Consider the following 24,831-nt stretch of genomic DNA (forward strand, 5'->3'; position numbering starts at 1 on the left):
GAAGACAGAATACAGCAGTTCTATTAAAATCTTATTGAAATGATCAAATAGTTTGTAATTTAAAAAATGAAAATTCCAGCAACAAACAGAGACCCTTTTCTACCTAATAAGCTGGCTAAGGTTTTAAGAAACACTAGAAAATGAGGCCCCCTCATTAACCTGTGGGGAGTATGTAAAATGACATAAGCCTACCTGAAGCCAATTTGAGAATACATAGAGGAAACCTAAAAATGTACCTATTCTTTAATTATTCTATTTCAAGAATATATCCCAAGAGAACCTTTAGATTACAGAGATGGGAGTAACAGAGGTGGAACTAAAGCAGGTACTTTTTTTTTTCATTTATTTTTATTAGTTGGAGGCTAATTACTTTACAATATTGTAGTGGTTTTTGCCATACATTGACATGAATCAGCCATGGATTTACATGTGTTCCCCATCCTGAACCCCACCCCCTCTTCCCTCCCCATCCCATCCCTCTGGGTCATCCCAGTGCACCAGCCCTGAGCACTTGTCTCATGCATCCAACCTGGACTGGCGATCTGTTTCACCCTTGATAATATACATGTTCCGATGTTGTTCTCTCAGATCGTCCCACCCTCGCCTTCTCCCATAGGGTCCAAAAGTCTGTTCTATACATCTGTGTCTCTTTTTCTGTCTTGCATGTAGGGTTATTATTACCATCTTTCTAAATTCCACATATATGTGTTAGTATACTGTATTGGTGTTTATCTTTCTGGCTTACTTCACTCTGTATAATGGACTCCAGTTTCATCCATCTCATTAGAACTGATTCAAATGAATTCTTTTTAATGGCTGAGTAATATTCCATTGTGTATATGTACCACAGCTTCCTTATCCATTTGTCTGCTGATGGGCATCTAGGTTGCCATGTTCTGGCTATTATAAACAGTTAAAGCAGGTACTTTTTCTGAGTGGGCATTTGCACAGAGAAACAGACCCACGAGGCAGAGGTCAGAAACAAGCTTCTCCTCCTCCCCCCTTTCCTCCCCTAGCCCTCCCTCTGCTCCCCTTCCCCTCTGTCTCCTCCTTCTCCCTCTGCTCCCCTCCTCCTCTGTCTCCTCCTTCTTCCCTCCCCCCTCTCCTCCCTCTCCCTCCCCATCCTCGCCCCTTTCCTCCCCTAGTCCTCCCTCTGCTCCCCTTCCCCTCTGTCTCCTCCTTCTCCCTCTGCTCCCCTCCTCCTCTGTCTCCTCCTGCTCCATCCCCCCTCCTCCCTCTCCCTCCCCATCCTCGCCCCTTTCCTCCCCTAGTCCTCCCTCTGCTCCCCTCCTCATCTTCTCCTCCTGCTCCCTCTCCCCTCTCCTCCCTCTCCCTCCCCATCCTCCCCCTTTTCCTCCCCTAGTCCTCCCTCTGCTCCCCTCCCCCCTGTCTCCTCCTTCTCCCTCTGCTCCCCTCCTCATCTTCTCCTCCTGCTCCCTCCCCCCTCTCCTCCCTCTCCCTCCCCATCCTCCCCCCTTTCCTCCCCTAGTCCTCCCTCTGCTCCCCTTCCCCTCTGTCTCCTCCTTCTCCCTCTGCTCCCCTCCTCCTCTGTCTCCTCCTTCTTCCCTCCCCCCTCTCCTCCCTCTCCCTCCCCATCCTTGCCCTTTTCCTCCCCTAGCCCTCCCTCTGCTCCCCTTCCCCTCTGTCTCCTCCTTCTCCCTCTGCTCCCCTCCTCCTCTGTCTCCTCCTGCTCCCTCCCCCCTCCTCCCTCTCCCTCCCCATCCTCGCCCCTTTCCTCCCCTAGTCCTCCCTCTGCTCCCCTCCCCCCTGTCTCCTCCTTCTCCCTCTGCTCCCCTCCTCCTCTGTCTCCTCCTGCTCCCTCTCCCCTCTCCTCCCTCTCCCTCCCCATCCTCCCCCTTTTCCTCCCCTAGCCCTCCCTCTGCTCCCTTTCCCCTCTGTCTCCTCCTTCTCCCTCTGCTCCCCTCCTCCTCTGTCTCCTCCTGCTCCCTCCCCCCTCCTCCCTCTCCCTCCCCATCCTCGCCCCTTTCCTCCCCTAGTCCTCCCTCTGCTCCCCTCCCCCCTGTCTCCTCCTTCTCCCTCTGCTCCCCTCCTCATCTTCTCCTCCTGCTCCCTCTCCCCCCTCCTCCCTCTCCCTCCCCATCCTCGCCCTCTTCCTCCCCTAGCCCTCTCTCTGCTCCCTTTCCCCTCTGTCTCCTCCTTCTCCCTCTGCTCCCCTCCTCCTCTTCTCCTCCTGCTCCCTCCCCCCTCTCCTCCCTCTTCCTCTCCATCCTCCCCCTTTTCTTCCCAAAGTCCTCCCTCTGCTCCCCTCCTCCTCTGTCTCCTCTTTCTCCCCTCCTCCCTTTCCTCTTCTTTTTCTCCTCCCCTCCCCCACCCATTCTTCTTGATGATTAAACTTTAATTCCACTTCTAGTGGTTCCTAGACCCGCTGGGAAGGACACGAGAGAATCTCTAACCCAAGAAGTCACTACAGGCTATTTACACACCTTCATTTTTTTAATGGGATCTGGAAGAACAGGGTGCACCTCATCTATAAGACACTAAATCTATCCCCACGTGAATATTAGAGATCAATAACTGGTAATGCTGTGTGTGTCTTTTAGGGGGACTGTTGCTTGACCTGATTAAAAATGGGCAACAGAATTGTTCTGGGCAGACCCAGCCCAGCCATGCTATATCCTAAGAGCATTCTCATCTAGTTAGAGGGTTTCAGGTAAAGGGCACTCTAATTGCTTAAATCCAGGTCTACTAAAGCAGGTGCCCCCACCTGCCAGACTGGCAGGATTTTGGCCCTTTCCATTGCTTCTGATTCTCTGTAGGATCTTCCAGAAGGAGGGCTGGATGGTAGGGGCATAATCAGAGCTGCTGACTTTTTTGCAGGGCAGCAGTAGAGACACAGCTATAGAGAACAGACTTGTGGACAACGTGGATGAAGGAGAGGGTGGGACAAACTGGGAGAGTAGCATTGAAACTTATACATTACCACATGTAAAATAGATGGCCAGTGGAATTTGCGCTATGACACAGGGAGCTCAAACCTGGTGCTCTGTGACAACCTAGAGGGGTAGGACGGGGTGGGAGATGGGAAGGAGGTTTAGCGGGGTAGGGGGGACGGTGGGGGGGTGCGTCACATGTATAAGCCTGTGGCTGATTCATGTTGATGTATGGCAGCAACCAAAACAATATTGTAAAGCAATTATCTTCCAATTAAAAATAAATAAATTAAAAAGATTGAGCCCTCTGCTTATTTGTTGAAAACTCAACAGTTTTCTTAGGCCTTTACCTCAGATCAATGCTTGTTTATAGATCCTGTATTTTTTTTCCCCGAGAGCTTGAGTAACAAGTAAACCTTGCTATCATTTGGGTTTTCTTTCTCTATAAAATTTGATAGAACAATAAAAATGTCTAATATTTTCCTATAGGTTTCTAGTTTGGATTATTTCAACCCTTTATTTACTTCATTATTTTATTTTGCTTACTTTATTTGTAGTTACTTATATATAACATTTTAAGCCACTTGATACATAAATTGATAGTATTTTCAAACTGTCATTTTTTATTGGTGTTTTAAAAATTTCAGGGGATTTTAAAATATGTAACCTCATCTGATTATCACAACAAACTGAACAAAAGCAGGTTTCTTCACTCCTATTTGAAAATAGAGACTGAGTTGCAGAGAAGTTAAGTTGATTTGCTCAAGGTCATAGCTAACGGGTAACAAAGCTAGAACTGGAATCCTATTTCTGATCTCCGTTCAAGCTTCTTTCTTTCACTGGACCAAACTAGGTCACACTGTATTTAAGAAAACAAGGTCGATTCCTGGCCCTGCTTTTACTTTCTAAACTGGTTGAGACAGACTGGTTTATAAAGGCTATGATCTTAAACCTGATGATGAACTCAGATTATTATATTTTAAAAATGGAACTTATAGGAAAGCAAAGAAAACCTAGGTTCTCCCAAGTTGCCAGAGCTCAACTGCTCGGTATTTACCACCAGGGCAGAGAAAAGCAGAGAGAAGAATACACGGAAGCCCATCTGAACTTCTGCCCACATTCCCTGCCCCAAAGATATTTCTATTACCTCTTTTTCCAGAAAGCTTTAGAAAGTTGTGGACTCCATACTACACACTGGCAGGGAAGAAGCTTGATGAGAGGAAGTAGGAACTTCCCTGTACCTGAGGGTGCCCTCTCGGTTTCTTATTTCCTCACATGGGCTTTCTTCTGTAATTCATAAGATGTGTATCCCATCCAGGTCAACAGCAGCTCCCTGGAATCTAAATACTGAGTCTACAGGAAAGTTACGTTAACGGAGAATGAGCGCCTAGGACCTGGAGCCACAAAAATCAAACACTCCTGTGTAAATGACTCCTTCAGGAATTATTTTAAACTCCACGATACTTAATTTAAAATAAATTACATAAAATTCTCTTAATTTTCAAATTAAGAATTGCTGCTTTAAATTCAATGAAAATTGTGCTGGAGCCCTTGAATAAGCATTTAATGTTATAGCTGACTGGCTCACAACCCCAAGTTCGGAAAAATACAAATATGTCTAGCTTAGAACAAAATAATCTAGGTTTGCTAGGTTTGTTTCTAAAAAAAATTGTTATCTGATGACGTTCAGTCCTTGGTAGAGGAAAAGGAAACTCAGCCTCTCAGCAGCAAGACACACAGGCCAAACTATTTTTTTCAGTCTGAGAGTTATTTATGCAGTGAGCCACACAGAGAATCACCCTGTGATCAATAGGATGGATTTGTAAGATGTCTGGCTGGGGTTGGTTCATGGCCAAAGGACAGAATTATTCTGTGCAAAACTCTAGTGCATGCAGGGGTTGCACATATGACTTGACTTGGAAATACAAATACCAAAGAAGGATAAATGTGTTTCAAGGTATAATTTACATTTTGTTTAACTCTGCTTTGATTTTAAAATAAATTAGTGATTAGAGCTTCCCATCCTCAAGCAGCTACATATTCAGAACAAATTCCTTGAGCAAACTTCAGATCCTGGGATCCCAGGACAAAGGTCTGGAGCCTTTGGGACTTTTAGCAAAAAGAGAATGCTATAAAAGCATGACTGGCAGAAGTAAACCATTAAATATGTCTTGGACTATACAATGGGATTTAGTATCATTACGATTAAATAATACATTCTGTCCATTTGCTCACAACCACCCTCTATGCTATCTCATATAATTTACATATACAAAGAAGAGGAATTCTTGATAACATACAGAAATCTGTCGTACTTCTTTACACTAACAGTGAAACATCAGAAAAAGAAAGAAAAAAAAAAATCCCTTTTAAAATCATGTGAAAAAATAAAATACCTAGAAACAAACCTGACCAAGGAGGTGGAAGACTTATATACTGAGAAATCCAGTACATTGATAAAGGAAACTAGAGATGAGTCAAAGAAATGGAATGATACCCAAGCTCTTGGGTTGGAAGAATAAATGTAGTTAAAATGGTCATACTACCCAGAGTAATATACAGATTTAATGTGATCCTTGACAGTTTTCAAAGAACTAGAATAAACAATACTGAAATTTATATGAAATAATAAAAGACCCAGATTGCCAAAGCAATCCTGAGGAAAAAGAATGAAGCTGGAGGCATTACTCTCCCATACTGTGGACAATACTAAAAAGCTACAGTAACCAAAACAGTGTGGTGTTGGCACAAAAACAGACATATGGATCAATGGAACAGAATAGAAAGTCCAGAAATAAACCCACACACCTATAGTCAATTAATCTTGGACAAAGAAAGCAAGAACACACAATGGAGAAAAGACAATCTCATCAGCAAGTGATATTGGGAAAACTGGACAGGTGCATATAAACCAATGAAGTTAGAACACTCCCTCACACCATACACAAAATAAACTTTGAAAGGCTTAAATACATGACATATGACTGACAAGGGCTTAATTTTCAAAATATATAAACAACTCAGATAGCCCAATACAAACAAAGAAACCAACCAAAAAATCAGCAGAAGACCTAAATAGACATTCTCCAAAGAAGACATATAGATGGCCAACAGACACATGAAAAGATGCTCAAGACCTCTAATCATTAGAGAAATGCAAATCAAGACTACAAGGAGATATCACCTCACATCAATCCAAATGGCCATATCAAAAAGTCTACAAATAAAAAATGCTAGAGAGGGTGTGGCAGAGAAGGCAATGGCAACCCACTCCAGTGTTCTTGCCTGGAGAATCCCAGGGACGGGGGAGCCTGGTTGGCTGCCATCTGTGGGGTCGCACAGAGTCGGACATGACTGAAGCGACTTGGCAGCAGCAACAGCAGCAGAGAGGGTGTGGGGAAAAGGGAACTCTCCTATACTGTTGGTGGGATGTAAATTGGTGTAGCCACTATGGAGATCAGCAGGGAAGTTCCTTGAAAGACTAAAAGTAGAGTTACCATATGATCTAGCAATCCCACTCTTGGGCATATATCCAGAAAAGAAGAAAACTCTAACCTGGAAAGATACACACATCCTAATGTTTATAGTAGCAGTATTTACAACAGCCAAGACACAGAAGCAACCTAAGTGCCCATCAATGGAGGAGTGGGTACACATACACATACATGTACACAACATGGAATATCACTCAACCATGAAAAGAATGGAAATAATACCATTTGCAGAAACATGGATGAACCTAGAAATCATAATACTAAGTGAAGTAAGTCAGAGAAAGAAAGACAAATATCACATGATATCACTTAACTGTGGAGTCTTTAAAAAATTATACAAATGAATCTATTTATAAAACAGAAACAGACTTACAGACATAGAAAATAAACTTATGGTTACCAAAGGGGACTGGGAGAGGAAGAGATAAATTAGGAGCTTGGGATTAACAAATACATACTACTATGTATAAAATAGATAAATAACAATGTCCTACTTGTAGCATAGGGAATTATATTCAACATCTTGTAATAACTTATAATGGAAAAGAATCTGAGAAAGCTATATACCCAAAGCTAACACAACACTGTCAATCAACTATGCTTCAATAAAAAATTTTAAACAAAGTAGAGGAAGTCTCTTGACTGTAGCTATGTCATCTCTATCTTTAGCCTTTACTTTATCAAATCATCCAATAAACAGATTTTAAACACAACTGTGGTCCAGGCATTGGAGTTGGCAGGTGGGGAGGAGAAAAGAGCAAGATAGATTATAGTCCTCGCCCTTGTGGAACTTAAGAGTCGAGCCTTATTGAAAAGATAAACGAATTTTAAAATGGGCACTTCTTCAAAGAAGATACACGTATGGCTAATAAGGACATGAAGAGATGCTCAACATCATTAGTCAAGGAAAACAACAAGATAATACTTCAAACCTATTACATGTCAACTAAAAAGATAAAACAAGAGTTGGTTTTATTAGAATACTTATATACAATGTAAATATGAATATAAAATAGTGCAGCCACTTTGTAAATCAGTTTGGCAGTCCATCAAAATGTTAAATACAAAGTTACTACACGTGTGTGCATCCTAAGTTGCTTCAGTCCTGTCCGACTCCGTGTGATCCTACCGGACTGCAGTCCACCAGGTTCCTCTGTCCATGGGATTCTCCAGGCAAGAACACTAGAGTGGGTTGCTGTGCCCTCCTTCAGGGGACCTTCCCCACCCAGGGATTGAGCCCACATCTCTTATGTCTCCTGCATTGGCAGGTGAGCTCCTTACCACTAGCACCACCTGGGAAGCCATAAAGTTGCCATATGACCCAGCACTTCCACTCCCAGGTATATATATCCAAGAGAAATGAAAACAAAAACATGCCCACAGAAAAACGTGTACAGGAATGTTCACAACAACATTATTCACCAAAGCCAAAAAGTGGAACACCTCAAATGCTCATCAACTGATGGATGTATAAATAAAATGCAGGATACTCATGAGAGAATATTGACAAGAAAAAATGAAGTAATGATACATGCTACAACATAGATGAAATTTGCAAAAACATTATGCTGAGTACAAGTTGTTCACAAAAGCCCACAGATCGTATGATTCCATTTACATGAAATATCCAGAACAGGTAAATTGACATTGAGAGAACATAGATCAGTGGTTGCCTAGGCCTGGGGGAGGGGGAAGTATGTGCGGTGACTGCTAATGGGTCTGGGTTTCTTTTGGGGGTGATGAAAATGTTCTAAAATTGATTATGCTGATGGTTGTAAAACTGTGAACATACTAAGAACCATTGAAAAGTATGCTTCAAATGGGTGAATTATAGGGTACATGAATTAGGTGTCAATAAGGCTGCTAAAAATATATAGCAGAAATATGAAGAGCATCTGTGTAACAGACATTGTCTTTGTATTCCACTATTGTTAATATTTGACTTTTTAATTTGAAAAAAGTGTGCGCTATTCTTGGAAGGATCCTTTTGATATATTATGTCCTGCCTCTGCCAATTATGAAGTGCTATTATTAATAAAAATTAATTATGTTACCTACTTTGAGGAGCTGCCATTAGAAAGTGCTTGCGATCAGATGGGCCTTATTTCAGTCCTCCATGTGAAACATAACTTTCCGGGCAGAGTAAGCTTTTTCTTCCTCAGAATAGGAAGGCATAGACATGTCCAATTTTAGTAAAATAATCTTACAGACTATCTGTGGGGACCTTTTTGATGTGAAATTAAATTGTAGCACAGACAGAGATTTTATTACATTTACATGGACCCATAAAATAACTTTTATGGTTCCCAGCGGTGCAAATCCTCCTTAATTTTGTTAATTATTTCCCCCCAGTTATCCTTAGCCATGTCTGCTAATTCAGTATTGATCTTGATACTAAGATATGTTATGGTCTTAGAAATTCACTTGAGTCCCCACTGATGAAAAGAACTAAGGAAGCAGATCTTACCCGAGGTAATGTTTTGGATAGATTCCAATTAGTATTATAGCTGAGGATGACAATGTCCTTGCCCCCAGTGTTCTGACTTGCTGTTCAGAGCTGGGCTCATAACCCAGAGCAGAGTGTTAGGATCTATCCCAGAGAAACGCCCAAGGAGGAGAAAACAATACCTACCCTTGGCTTGATGCCTGTATTTCGGCGCGTTCGCGTTCATCCTCTCTTGTTAGTACACCCTCCAACCACCACCCCCAAGGTCTTCAGGCTAAACCTGGAATCTGATCTGTTATTCTGATTGTTTTACTCTTCTCTGAATTAATACTTCCCACTTAACCTATTCACACTTTAATTGGAATTTTCTGAAGAAAATGTCTTAAATTAGCTGTTCTTAACTGCAGTGTTCAGCAAGTAATTTGTTACTATTGATAGTTATATTACTGATATTTTTTAAATGATTTGCTTTTTAAAAAAAATAAAATAAATGAGAATGTGTGCAAGGTTACCTTCTTACTCTCAGTTGCCTCTAGAAATGCTTTGGCATGGAGGAGGGTGCAGTTACCACTAACACAATGGGATTGAGACAGAAGCCTCCATCTAGAGGGAGTGACAATTGCCAGTGTATCTACCAACTGGTTCATTTTACTTTACCAAGCATTTGCTGAATACCTACTATGTGCAAAACATTGAGATGAAATTAGTTGCTTTTCCAAACTAAAACTTCAATGTACCTTCAATTCCTGGGTCATGCAATTAATTCCAACATGTTAAAGGACTGTTTTATGATACATAATTATATAATGTAGGCCTCTTGTGAATCTTAATTCTTTCATTAACTTACCTCATTTAACTTATTAGATACCCATTTATAGCTTTGCAAAATGTACTGTACTTAAAAGTAATATCTGCAGCCCTTTAAAATTTTTAGAATTCATTCTTTTCATGAAAATCAAACTAATTTCTCCTTCCTCCTGTCTATTATTTTGAAATATTGAGGTTATGCTACTTAGGTTCCTTAATTTTGTTTCTCTCTCTATTGTATGATCAGTTCCCAAAGGGCATCCAGTGTTGTACCTTGATCACATAATCTCAGACCCTGGTTCATGACAGTAGTAATGAACCTACTTAATATTCCCTCCTCTCCCTCTTAATTACATGGAATAATTAAGTGGTGTGTGTGTGTGTCTGTGTGTAAGAGAGACAGAGAATTTCTCTGGTGGTCTGGAGGTTAAGAATCCATCTGCCAATGCAGGGGACATGGGTTTGATCCCTGGTCCAGGAAGACTCCACATGCTGCAAAGCAACCAAGCCGAGCACCGCAACCCCTGAGCCCACACTCTAAGCCCGCGAGCTGCAGCAGGTAGGGCCTGAACGCCCTAGAAGCTGTGCTCTGCAACAAGAGAAGCCGCTGCAATGAGAAGTCTGCCCCCCGCAACCAGAGAAAGCCAGTGCATGGCAGTGAAGACCCAGCACAGCCGAGAATAATAAATGAGAGGGAGAGCGACAGAGAGCGAGGAGGGATGCGGTGCGCTGCCCTGCCAGAGGCCAGCCTCAGGGTGTTGTGTGAAGTCAGCAAAGTCTTCTTCTACCCCTGCTAGTTTCCCTCTTTTCCCCTCCTAGGTGCTTGCCTCTGGTCCCCTACCTGGGCCACTTGTGGCTCTCTTCCTTGAAAAAGGAAGTGAAAGTGTTAGTCACTCAGTCGTGTCTGACGCTTTGTGACCCCGTGGACTGTAGCCCGCCAGGCTCCTCTGTCCATGGGATTCTCCAGGCAAGAATGCTGGAGTGGGTTGCCATTTCCTTCTCTGGGGATCTTTCCGACCCAGGGATTGAACCCACGTCTCGTGCATTGCAGGCAGATTCTTGACCCACTGAGCCACCAGGGTGATCTCAAATCCTGCATTTACAGAATTACACAGAAAAACACTTTTAAGATTATTTCACATATTTATAATGAATAGGCAACTTAAAAAAAAAAAAGATTTTGTATTGGGATATAGCAGATTAGCAAACTATGTTGTGTTGTAGGTAAACAGTGAAGGGACTCAGCCATACATGCACATGTATCCATTCACCTCCATGCTCCTTCCCATCGAGGCTGCCACATAACATTGAACAGATTTCCATGTGCTATACAGTAGCTCTTTGTTGGTTATCCATTTTAAATATAGTATTTAAACATCCTCACTATTGCTTTTCTCCATCCTTCCCCCCAACCCCGAAACCATAAGTTTGTTCTTTAAGTCTGTGACTCTCTGTTTTGTAAGTTCACCAGTATCATTTCTTTTTAGATTTCACATACAACGGATACCATACGGTCTTTCTCCTTCTCTGTCTGATTTACCTCACTCAGTATAACAATCTCTAGGTCCGCCCATGTTGTTACAAATAATAGGCAATCATTTTTTATCTCTTGCTGTTTAACAAACTGGTCCAAAACTTAGTGATTTAAAACAACGATTTATGATTTTTCATGATCTGGGACAGGCTCAGCTGGGTGGTTCTTCAGCTCCACGTGGTGTCTGCTGCTGCTGGAACGTCTAGGGGCTCCCTCCCTCACTCACTGAGGTGCCTCACAGAGACAGTTGAATAGCTTGGGGCTGGCTGGGCATCTCTCTCCATTCGCCAGAGCTACGTGGCTGGCTTGGTTTCCTCACAGCATGGTAGTCTTAGAGTGACGGACTTCTTACACAGCCGCTGACTTCTTTCAGGGAGGAAGCAGAAAGAGCCAGTCCTCCTAAAGGCTCAAGATGAACCTACCACTGGGTCAGTTCACTTCCACCAAAGCATCTCGCATGGCCAGGCCAGACTCAAAGGGAGACACAGATTCCATCTCTTGATGTGAAGACTGGGATACACATGTAGGACACTGGGATTGGCTGTCTTGCATGTGGTACAAAGTTCAAATAGTACAAAAGGGTACACTGTGGGAAGTAAGTTTTTTTTGACATTGCTGTCCCTGAGACACCAGAAACAACTACTGTTATGCTTCTTGAGTATCCTTCCAGAGATAGTCTGTACATAAATAAGTGTATGTTTTATGAACATACTTTAAAATGTTTATTTATTTACTTGGCTGTGCTAGGTCTTAGCTACAGCCTGCAGGTTCTTTGAATTTCTCTGTGGCATGTGAGATCTTTAGTTGTGGCATATAACTCTAGTTCCCTGACCAAGGATGAAACTCGGGCCCCCTGTATAGGCAGGAAGGAGTCTCAGCCACTGGACCACATGTTTATGCACGTTAAGTTGCTTCAGTCACGTCCAATTCTTTGCGACGCTAAGGACTGTAGCCCACCAGGCTCCTCTCTCCGTGGGATTCTCCCGGCAAGAATACTGGAGTGGGTTGCCATGCCCTCCTTCAGAGGATCTTTCTGACCCAGGGATCGAACCCAGTCTCCTGTGGCTCCTGCGCTGCAGGTGGATTCTTTACCACTGAGCCACCAGGGAAGCCCTCTATGTATATACTTTTATACATATTTCTGAAATCAGTGATGTGTGTTACAGTTCTCTGCCCAATACACTCCAGTTTTTCATTTAATAAGACATCTGGAGGTAGGTCTGTTCTTTGTAATGGTTAAACATATTCCTTTGGTAGATATTTAGCCGTATCTAATGGACTGTGAAGAAAGCTGAGCGCCGAGAAATTGATGCTTTTGAACTGTGGTGTTGGAGAAGACTCTTGAGAGTCCCTTGGACTGCAAGGAGATCCAACCAGTCCATCCTAAAGGAGATCAGTCCTAGGTGTTCATTGGAAGGACTGATGTTGAAGCTGAAACTCCAATACATTGGCCACCTCATGTGAAGAGTTGACTCATTGGAAAAGACCCTGATGCTGGGAGGGATTGGGGGCAGGAGGAGAAGGGGATGACAGAGGATGAGATGACTGGATGGCATCACTGACTCAATGGACATGGGTTTGAGTAAACTCCGGGAGTTGGTGATGGACCGGGAGGCCTGGCGGGCTGCGATTCATGGGGTTGCAAAGAGTCAGACACAACTGAGCAACTGAACTGAACTGATCTGAATCTCTTATTACCAACACTGCTTCAGTGAGTATCAGTATGTGTGTATATACATATTATATATGCATGTACATATGTGTGTATATACATACATTATACACACACATATATACACAAAGATGTAAGTCTGTCAGAAAGAAAAATTCCTACAAGAAGAATTGCTGGGTTAAATAATATATGCATGTACAATGTTTTTAGATCAATAACAGTAAAGGTGGGAGGGACCCCAAAGTCGGTGGCTGTGCACTGGAAGGAGTGTGGCATGAGAGGTTTTGCCTCCATCTGTCACCTTGCCTCGCCTCCAGGAGACTGTGGTCCATTCACTGGTGTTTACAGTAATACCTCCTTCATCTCACTCACTGAGAACTACTGCCCTAGACCAGTCACCCCATTTGGCTGAGAAGCACCCTGCAAGTCTGACCTGCCCCCCGGGCATCCCACCGCACTGTGAACAAACCAGTCTTCTCCTGAGTTTCCCAGCAAATGAGCAGCCATTGCAGGATCACTTTGGTATAGATCAAGTTTGCCCAAAAGGGGACCTCTGAATCACAAAGCCCTCAGAGAGCCTCTCCACACTATGAAACATGAAAGATTCTGTCCAGGACACCATAAAACGCTCAGAAGGGAACACAGGCAAAGCGTCCTCTGATTCATTGATTCACATCAATGCCTTCTTGGGTCAGCCTCCCGAGGCGGTAGGAAGAAAAGAAAAGGAAACAAGTGGGCACTAATCAAACCTACAAGCTTTTGTACATCAAAGGAACTCATAAAACGAAAAGACAACCCACAGACTGGGAGAAAATATTTGCAAATGATGTGATCAACAAGGGTCTAATTTCCAAAATACACAAACGGCTCATAGAATTCAATAACAACAACAACAACAAAAAAAAACAAAAAAACTTGATTGAAAAACGGGCAGAAGATCTAAACAGACATTTCTCCAAAGAAGACACACAGATGGTCAACAAGCACACGCTCAACACTGCTACTTATTAGAGAAATGCAAGTCAGAATCTCACACTAGTCAGACTGGCCAAAAAATCTACAAATAATACACGCTGGAGAGGATGTGGAGAAAAGGGAACACTCCTACACTGTTGGTAGGATATAAATCGGTGTGGCCACTATGGAAAACAGTATGGAGGCTCTTCAAAAAACTAAAAATGGGGTTGTCATGCTATCCTCCATTGCACTCCTGGGAATGTATTCAGAAAATAACTGGAAAAGAGACATACACCTCAGTGTTCATGGCAGCACTATTTACAACAGCCAGGACATGGGAACAACCTAAATGCCCACTGACGGATGAATGGATACAGAGGAGGTGGCACACATATGCAACGGGATCCTCCTCGGTCATAAAAAGAAGTCATGCCATTTGCAGCAACGTGCACGGACCTAGAGATGAGTCACACTAAGTCAGAAAGACAAGTGCCGTATGATATTATTTATGAACTCCACATATGAGTGGAATCTTAAAATATGACACAAATTAACTTATCTATGAAACAAAACCACAGAGGCTGACTTGTGGTTGCCAAGAGGGGACGGGAGTTTGGGATTGGCAGATGCAAACTATTATACATAGAATGGATAAACAACAAGGTCCTACTGTATGGCACAGGAACTATATTCAACATCATCTAACAAACCATGATGGAAAAGAATATGAAAAAGAATGTATATACATGTATAACCAAACCACTTTGCTATAGAGTGGAAATTAACATAACACTGTAAAATCAACTATACTTCAATAAAACAATTTTTTTAAATGATTCTGTCATGAAGCATGTCTAGTTACTTCAAGTTATACTCCCATTCACATTCAATAAGAGCAAATAGACCCAGGAAACCTACTCCCAAGAACCTGTTTGGCATTGTTGAAATGAAAGAATGGATTTAACCATCTGTTTTCTAAATTAATTTGACCACAGAATCCTGTTTTTGCGACACTTGTTTCACTAACTGCCTATGGAACTAAGCTTTCTGAGAACCATTCTTTGCGGAATGGTGGTGTAGAAGAAAGTTGTTGGACTGGGAGGCTGGCTCTGCCTCAACCAGCTCTGCAATTTTGGACACGTCAAAAATCACTCTGGGCCCTGGACAATGGAATTGCTTATGGTTGGGTTTTGTTTGTTTGTTTTTGGTTTTGCCTTTCTACACAGATGAGCCCCTCCTTCTAGTTTTCCTTTTTGAAGACAAGACAAGATGTTGTGCCTGCCAGGAGACATTGAGGAGCAATCTGTCCATCTGTTCCTTTGAATTACTACTCAGTCCTTCAGCTCAGTGTCTGCTAGTGGAAATGAAAATGAGGAGCCTGGCTGGGCTTTTTGCTCAAGTCTTCCCGTTGCCACTGCCATCACCCTGACCACCCATCCCGATTCACCCCGCTTTCAGATAAGAGAAAAAGCTGCAGAATCTGGCAAGAAGCAGGATGACTTCAGACAAGGACACAGCAGGAGATGAACACGTCTGACTCTGTGTCTCTGACACTTCTAGATAAGCCATAAACAAATTTTGTGCTCAGGGAAAAATGATCTGGTATTCTTACATCAAATTCATATAACTTTACAAATGAGAACAGATCTTCAAACCAGGTGTAGTGTGATTTGTTATGACTCTTTACTGCCTCCAACTGAGATGTTTTACATACACTAATCTAAACACAATGAATCCTGAGCTGCTTTCATGAGTGTAAGTCATTCCAGCCCTGAAATCAAGGGGCCGCTGTGTGTCAGAACACACAGACGCATAGGCAACCAAGAGCTATCTAGCTAAATACCTTCTTTTTATTCATCGGAGCTTCAGAGGTAAAATTTCCTTCCCGGGGACATCAAGGTGATTTGTGACACTCTCCACACACCTTCAGATTCACAAACTAATGAGTACATCACACCAATCTCTCGTTTTCTCATCAGTGACAGACATAAAACACAGGTAATCTTCATTTTACTCAGATGTTTCAATTAACTGTGAAAACCCTTTGGTTTATATCATATAGCATTTGTGAGTATTTCACTTTCTTTTTTTTTTCAGTTTAAGCATCGGCTAGAACACACACAAAATCTTGTTACATTTCTTTCAGAAACTGATGCAATTAAATGGTTGAGCTGACTGTACTAAAGACAAAAAGAATGAGCTGTAAGGACATCTGAGATCTGTCTTTTTGTCTGTCTTCCTAGAGGCGGTCTGACTCATGGTTTAGAAAAGTAGGCTCTATTTTTATATTCACCATTAACATAGGGGTCTGAAAATGGGAAATCCGAACATGTTTGTTTACCAAGAATCTACCTCTTTGCACACAATTTTAAAATCATTTCCCAAAAAATAAATACATAAAATCACTTCCCTTGCCTATTTTTTCATCCTCAGGGCCTGTAGCAAAGTACAGAAATTTAGTGAATTTTTCTAGTTAGCCTGCAAGATACCTACAATCTTTAAAAAATATTTTTAAAAATTTTATAATTGTTAAAATAACACATCAAATTTAGATTATCTCCTGGACATTTTGAGAACTCCTGAGTTTTGAGCTGTTTTTGTTTTGCTTTCTGAAATTTGAGAATGTACACCTTTAAATTATTTTCAGTTTCACATTGCCTCTGGAACTAGTAGAAGCAGAAGACATTAAGTTAAATAAGTTTTAATTTTATCATGTTGACAGCAAACAAATGGCTTTAATTGAATCGAGGGTTATTTATTTTTGTTTTTGTTTCATTTTGTTTTTTTAACTGAATTGATGGAAACAATTGGTTATTTTAGCATCACACAGACAAAAATTTTTTAAAAACTATTATAAAGCATTATAATTAGACTCTTGGAGAATTACATATGACTGCAGCTTAAAAATTACAGTTTTGTGGACAGTTTACAAACAGTAGGTGGTAAATAATGGTTCAGGCTAGACCCAACTCTCCCAGTCCTTCTAAAATCAATTATAATAGAGCAGTGAGAGGTGCCATCTCCCTGTGCTGTCATTATGAAGATGTAATTCTGTTACAATTATTTAATCCCAAAGGCATTATTACACCTGTTCAGCAGTTTTCAACCATTCACTAAAATGACGTACAACTCCACTGTGATAAATCTGAGTGATTTTTTCTTTATTAAAGTTTCTTTAAAAGTATTATGACTAGAGACTGATGAATTTAAATAAATGTTTAGAGAAGCTACATAAATAATTATATAAGGAATGTGTTGTTTTAGGATTTACACTTTCACTAGTTTGAACTGTGTATAACCTTGAGACACAATTAGAGAATTTTTAAAAGCTCACTTAAATCATGTATATCAGATTAAAGGATAATGGATTCATATAACAGGTCAGATCATGTTGGGCCTTATGGACATGGGTATTGTTCTAGATTCAACAGAAAGCCCTAGGGAAGTTGTAACATTGGAGTGGTGTGATGGACTTGTTTTTAGAGGATGACTTTGACTGTAGGAAGGGTGGGGGTGAATTATAGAGAGCTAGGAGTGGAAGGTGAGAATCCAGTTAGGAAATTACTGCAGACCTTCTGCATCACCTCTGGAGAGGTGATGGTCACTTGATTTGGAGGTACTTGTGAAGACAGAGAAATGGATGGATTGGGGATATATTGTGGAGGGAAATGACAGGATTGCTGGTAGATTAACAGTGGGAGATGAAGGAAAAGAGGAAATAGGTTGACTCTGCGGTCTTGATCTTGAAACCCTAGACAGACAGGGCGATGGGAGCAGTGAGCATGGGGCCTGGGGTTGCTGCTGCATTGCTGTTTCCAGGATGGCACGGAAGAAGCTGTGTAAGACGGGGGTGCAGCTGGCAGCCTCACCCCTCAGACTACCTACCGGACACGGTGGAGCTGCGCTTAGAGCAATTCAAGTTGCCTCTGTCCACACGGTGGAACAAAGCTCCTCTGGTCTGAACACTGTGGAAGAGGCAATTGGGAGGGGTGTGAGACTGAACTCCAAAGGGCTGAGCAGCAAAAGTCAAAACCGATCCCATAAAGTACAAACGTGTTCAGTTCTGGTGGCAGTTTATATGTTCTGTACTCTGAGGTTATAATGAGACATTAATTCAGAGTTAATGTCCCATAATTAAAAGTCCACTTTGGTTATATACATGACAGACTATCTGAAAATACATCTGTTCTGGCATTTTAAAGGAAAGACTATTTAGACTTTTGCTTAGTTCTCACAAAGGAAATGAACATCTTTCTTTTAGAAATCCTAAATGTTTGTATGTTCCTATGTGCAGATTTGCATGATTTTGGGTCTCCATCTGAAACAGACAGACTTGATTGATTAGGTTAGGTTGGTTTTATTGGGTTTTGCATCTTTTCTTTTGGCCATTTCCGTATTTGTGACAAATCTGCCAGAGATGGGAAAGGAGAAATAGAAAAGAAAAAGAGAGAGAAAGAGAGAGAAACCTAAGATTTCCTTTAGTTCTAATGTTAAAAATGCTGGTAAAAGTTTAGTTAGGAGCTGTCCATGTGCATTTGTATGAATGAGGTTACATCTGTCTAAAGATGGGCATACGGAAGCACCCCAAAGGTGCAACACTGTATAAATGTGTGATTATAAGAGAAAGAGAGAAATTGACTTCACAGACATCACTGGTTTGTTTTATTTTTGTTTTTTGTTTTGGTAAGGATTTGAGAAAAAGTGACTTAAGCTTCTCTCTTTTTTGTTACTAGTGACAGGTGACGAGAACTCTGATGGCACTCAGAGCAAATGAGAACTAAAGAGGCTTGTCTCATAATCTAAGGAATAGATTTTTAACCCAGTGTTCACAGGACCCTTAGAGAGATCCGTGAACTCTCCAAAATTGTATGCAAAATTTTACAAGAATGTGAACATGTGTATTTTTCTAAGGAGGAGGTGTATAACTTTCATGGAGCCTCAGAGGAATCCACGATTCATAAAAGCTTAACCCCACTCATCACTCTTGGCACCAACTTACAGTGCAAATCAGAGGTTAGATTATTGAGTATTGAGGCACCGAGGGCCACACAAAGTCAGTGACAGGAAGCCTGGGTGGTTATGTGGCTTTCTCTGGGTGGACACACGAATGGCAGTGAATTCTGACCTAAGCGAGGATCTGGGACATTGGTTACAGGCTGCAACCCTCCCCCACTTGCCCCAGCAGAGACTCATGAGGTCAGGTATGTGAGAGCTGGGTTTCTGTTCATTGGATTGAGATGGGAAGAAGACCAATATGCTGACCAAACAAATACTAGAAAGATTAACTGAAGCAGAGCCTCCAATTGACCTCAGACAACAAAGAAAAATGGTCAGGGCAGCGCAGAGAGCAGTATTTTGAGTCCAGGCCTTACCTTGCTCTCAAGAGACATAATAGTAAATAGAAACAAACCCCACAAAAATGCAACTGCCTCCTTCTGGCATATCAGTCCTTCTTGTGTGGACCAAGCAAAGAAAGAAAGATAGGACCCAGGGTTAGCTTCACAGTACCACTATTTTTCCACTTTTAATTTCAGTAGCTATCTATGGGACAGGTATTATTTAAAGATACCCTTCACAGCTCCCGGGTTAGGAAGATGAATAAGATATTCTTATTTAAGCAACAGAATTCCAAGAAAACAGACAATAGTGGTCCACCTTGCTTTGTGCCAGAGTCCCCCGAAAGCTGTGTTTAAAGAGAACGGCTATAGATCAAAGCGTGTATTCAATGCAACAGGAAAATGAAAAAGCTTGAGGCTAATTCCCCAGTAAGAAAGAAATTATTCTTTTTTGTAATACTAATAACAACATTTTTTTGGTCTATGTTGTAAATATAGACTGCCATAGTACGCTTCTACCCACATCCATAATATGTGCATATATATGCATAGAGATTCATCACTGTATCCTTAGCATTAATTTTCATGTAATTTAAGGACCTGCACTTTCTACTTTGTGAATCTTTCTGTCCTGTAAAGGAAACGAGTTCACTCAACTACACACTATCAAGCAGACAGGTAATCAATCAGTGATCACACATATCAGTTCCAGCTGAGCTCCTGTCTATTGCTAAGATGGTTACAATAACCTCTAACTGTTCCATGTAAGTAGAAATGGCCTCTTAGACATCTACACCAAAGGTTCGTGCAAGGAGGCTCAACCCGACGGCGGCAGTAGCATTAGCTTTTTTTTTTCCAAATGTGTCTTTGTCAGCAGTATTTTTAAACATGGGCCTCATTCTATACTATATTTTATTGCTAAAAGCATCTTTAGTCTCCAGTTTCAGGGATAAAAGGCAATTTTAAAATGTCATGATGGGAAGTAATTTTTCAAGGTTTTCACGACAGGACATAAAATTAGATTAAAAAATATCCAAAATAAGGCCTTGCTCATGAAGATAAGAGGACTTTAACCTGGGTTTCAGGACATGTGGGCCAAGCCCTCCTCCTACCAACACTGCTTAGTTGACTGAGGAAATACTTCTAGCTTTTAAAGAAAATTCACAAACTCATGCCCACATGCCTTTATTTAAAAGCTGTCACTAGCTGGCTTCTCTAACCTTGTCTCACATGAGAAGCTTATTGTTATTTGGAGCGCTGAATTCCAAAATGCTGCGGAAGCAGTCTTCAGAAGGTCTGACCCGAGCCAGCTAGAGAGATGCCTTGTCTTAAGCTTACTGGGCTACTGTCCCACAGAAGGTGACTCCCTAGGACCATGGTTTCTTCCTGGGTATGTGTCAACAGCTACTAGGAGCAATCAGATCAGGATGGATTTACTAGTACAAGAAAGAAAGCAAGGTTTTCCCTTTTCAGTAAAAAGATGGATCATCCAGGGATTATGTTCATTGAGGTTTTGGAATAGTAAACCTCATTTCTAAAGTCAAGCTCTTCAAAAATGTGTGTGTGTATATAGTTGAGGGGAGTCCTACAGACTTGAATAATTAGGCACTCCACCTATGTTTTCCTAAAACTCTTCCTATTTAGAATAGAAAATAAAACAGAAAACATGATTCCTTTTTCAAAAGATGCGAGAGGCAGAACCCATGCTTGGTCTTCTGATTCACTTGGCCAACAGCTAGGGGTATTTGAGCTGACAGTTTATGTTTTATCTGTGACTAGCAATAATGATAATGCTACCTACAACATTTGTTTAGGGGTTACATGTAAAGAATTTAGCAAGTGCCTAGTATACTGCAAGTTCTCAGTAGTATATCTTTAAATTGGAAAAGCTGCAGGTCATGTAAAAGCAAATAACAGCAAATGAAAATGAGCATCAGAACTGAAATCCTCAAGTTTAAAGAGATAATGAACAAAATATGTGAAATGATTCAGAAAAGAAAATGCTATTTGAGCCACAGTTGGAGACCAGAGTGATTTCAGGAGATCTCACTGGGAACTGTCTGGGGAACTGTCTGCATCACTGTTTGGGAGACTTGCTTAAGGATCCTCCTTTAGAAATGTGGACATAAAACGATCAAGTCCTAGCCTAGGGTACTGGTTGTGAACATGTAAAAGAAGAGGTGGCATCACCAACACTGATAAGAAAGACCAGAAGCGTTCTTTACAGCAAAGGAATATCTCCCATAGTTTGGAAACCAAGTAAGTGCCAGAAACAGAAGATGAAAGAAAGGCAAATCAAGTATGCTTTATAAAGGTTCTTTTCCCAAGGAGCCCAAAGCATATTCAATTATAGAAATGCTATACTTCTCAAAGTAGGGCTGATGGTGTACACACAGAGTAACAAAACCTCAGAAGACATCTGTTTACATTCTGTTTACTTCCAACACAAAGCAGGAGATACAGAGGGTAAAGGAACCAGGGGAAGTCATCCTATCACTAAGATAGGCATCATGGGAAGCAGGGAAGCTAGCTCTGAGCTTCCGGGCAGTCAATGCAAAAGGGAAAATGTACCAGTCATGTGGATTTTCCACTTCAGAGAGAAAGAAGCAAACCAACTTTTCAGAAATAGGAAATATTTTCCTGTCTTTAAGATCTGAGAAGTGGTAACTATAACCAGCTTGCTCCCAATTTAGAAATGGGACAAAAACTCAAACTTCAGACTTCTTCTGAAAAGAACAGATCTGCTGGGCTTAGCCATAGTAAACAGTCTCTGATAACTCACTCCTTACCCAAGTTCTCAAAGGGACTCAGGCCCATCAGTTTGGGGTAAAACAAATACACGCATGTTGTTAATCCTCAAACACATGACTTGTCTGACCCTAGATAGAAAGGAACAGTCTATTTAACTACTTTCTCCAGCTGCAGTGAGTTACGATCCTCCCCTTTTTTAATTTTTGGAAGTGGGAGACAATTTCATCAAGTAGGAAAGAAAATCTATCAGGGAGCTTGCTGGTGAGGGGACGGGGGGAGAGGGGAGAGCAATAGAGAGGGTGGCCTTAAAGGTCAGTGGCCCAGCCTAAAGGGTCCCAGACACCTTGAAACCCACTAGGGCCTTCCTCCAGTTGCTTTCTTTATCCCAACCGAATCCCTTAGCAAATCCAAATTTCCCTGGACGGGAAGGGCTAGTTTCTCAGCCTTCAGCTACCCTCCAGAGGAAAGAGACAGAGAAGGGGGAAAAAGCAGAGGGGGAGGATGGCAGAGGGCCCGGAGAAAGGCAGCTTTTGTCTCCACATCTCGGTGCCTAGTTGGGGCGGAGGGGGTGCGGCAGCGCTGCAGTTTTACAGCCCGTGTGAGCAGCGCTCTGCTGTGGAAATCTAATTTGACAGAATAGGTAAATAAAATCAACTGTCATCAACTCCCATTTTATTTAGAGACGAGGTCAATGTTTTTATAGCATCAAACGAAGGAGCTTATTGGAAACAGATTTCAGAACCACTCAATAAAGGCAGTTCTGGAAGTTAGTTTGGTTTTAAATGCCCAAATTCGATGCATTATTTGAAAAACTGTCTTCAGCGAGCCTAAGACAATACGCTGCGAACACACTCGGCTGTCCGGCCCCACCTAGCTGGCTCTGAGAACTGGGGCCCTCTCTGCGGAGGGACCCCTCCCGGTGCCCCCGCCCCCGGGTTCAGGGCTGGGATCGCACCTGGGGCCGGAGGCGCGGGGGGCGGGCGGGCGGCGCCGGGCGCCTTTCTCCGGGTGCGTTCCTGCCGGCCTTTTGTTTGGTTGTCTCCGCTTTCCCCTTGGTTGTTGATTATTAGTATTTTCCTAGTTTTCCAAACTAATAAGTGCCACTATCAGGCAGTTGGAAGCTCTCGGAGGCTGCAGGCTTTGCCGCTCGGCCTTAATTGATATTGAACGAGCTGCTGGTAGACGGGAACAGGGCCGCTGCTGGATAATTTGCAGTTTAATCAGCGTTTGTAATGAGAGCGGCTGATTAGGGCTGTTGGAAATAAAAGAGAGTTACAAGGAACGTCTGTCAGAGTCCGGTGATAATTCAGGACTAATTGTGGTGATTAGCGCAAACTGGATGACTTTGGGCTTTGCTAATGCAAAGAGAAACGTGCAGGCTCCAGCCAGGGACCCCTTGGAGAACAGCGCTCGGGCTGCGCTCAACTCTGCGGAGCCACTTTCCCGCGAGGCCCCCGGCGCCCGGGGAGGGCGCCCCCTGCGCTGCCGCGGGGTCCGGCCACCCCCGCCCTGTCCCCCTCCGGCCCCAGCCCTGTCCCGGGGGCCCCCTACGGCCCCGTGGACGGCGCTCGCGGACCCCATCCTCTTCTCTCCCCTCCATTCTTTCCCCCTGACGCCTCCCCCAGCCATCCCCGCAGCCCCCCCGCCGCCGGGGGTGGGGGTGGGGTGTGACACAGTCTGCTCCGCCGCGACACCAGCTCCCGCCTCCACCCCACCCCGGCCCGGCCGAGGCCCACGAGCCTCCTCGCGGGGGGCGTCCGAGCTGGCGGGGCTGTCTTTACTATCCCCCACCCCCCCGTCCCCTCCCCGGTCGCCTCCTCCTCCTCCGTTTCCCCTTCCTCTAGGCCCTCACCCGCCCCCGCCCCAGAGAAAGGCTCTGACCCTCGTGCGCCCCCAAACCCGGGGCCCTGGGTGGGTGTCCCGAGGCCTGCGCCACGCAGAGCAGCAGAGCGTTTGAGTGCGCTGGGGAGAAGAGGACCACCGCTTATAAACGGCCGGAGTCCTCATTATTGAGGAGTTTCATAACTCTTTAATTCATTTTTAATGACGGCAATAAACATGGTAGTCATTTTGGAACAATAGCTAAAAATCATAGGGCCATTACTGTCCATTAAAACAGTGTTTACAGTTCAATGGAGGTTCACGTGCCCCGTCGTCATTCACATCAGCCAAAGGAGAGATTTATAGGTCGGAAGAATGGTTCTTTTTATTCTTTATATAACATAAAGATTATTGAGCAAATTGCTAAACAAAAAAAAGTTCACTTGGCTTTTAATCGTGTGAATGGGGATTAAATAAGGAGCTGTTGTCTGGCGCCTGATTTCTATTTGATCAATAAATCATCAAGTGCCTTAAGTGCTTTATTCACTATCAAATTAAATGAAAAATACTTTAACCTGCGTCCCTGGTGCCGGCAGATAAAGCTAATAATATTTTCTGTTATGTTTCCATCTAGGCATTTAACACTCAGAAAAATCAACTAGGTCTTGCTCTTTCTCTCTATTAGAGATACCACATATTTATTCCACATACCTACACAGGAAATTCTCACTATCAAGGGAGAGTTTACCTGCTTGGGGGACAGAAATCTAACTAGACAATCCTAAGGCAGTTTGCCAGAATCTCAGCCCCAACTAAAATGGCTGCACCTTAACATTAAGGAGGAGACGCAGCACCACAGGCGCCAGGGGGCTGGTTCTGCCCGCTGGGTTACAGGATTGAAAAAACGTTTTACCTGAGTGTTTGCCCTTTGCTAGAGTCCAGCTCTTCATACAATAATAAATCTAAACAATAGGCCCAAAGGGACAAATCTCTATTATTTCCCAGATTTTCCAGTCCTAGATTAGATATTATCTAATATGATGTATTTCACATGTAGTCCTTTCATGCCTTTGCAGGAGCTGGGGGATCTGAGACACTCCCTTCCTCGACTACACACCTCAG

This window comes from Muntiacus reevesi, chromosome 7 (assembly GCF_963930625.1).
Source record: "Muntiacus reevesi chromosome 7, mMunRee1.1, whole genome shotgun sequence".
Taxonomy (NCBI): Eukaryota; Metazoa; Chordata; class Mammalia; order Artiodactyla; family Cervidae; genus Muntiacus; species Muntiacus reevesi.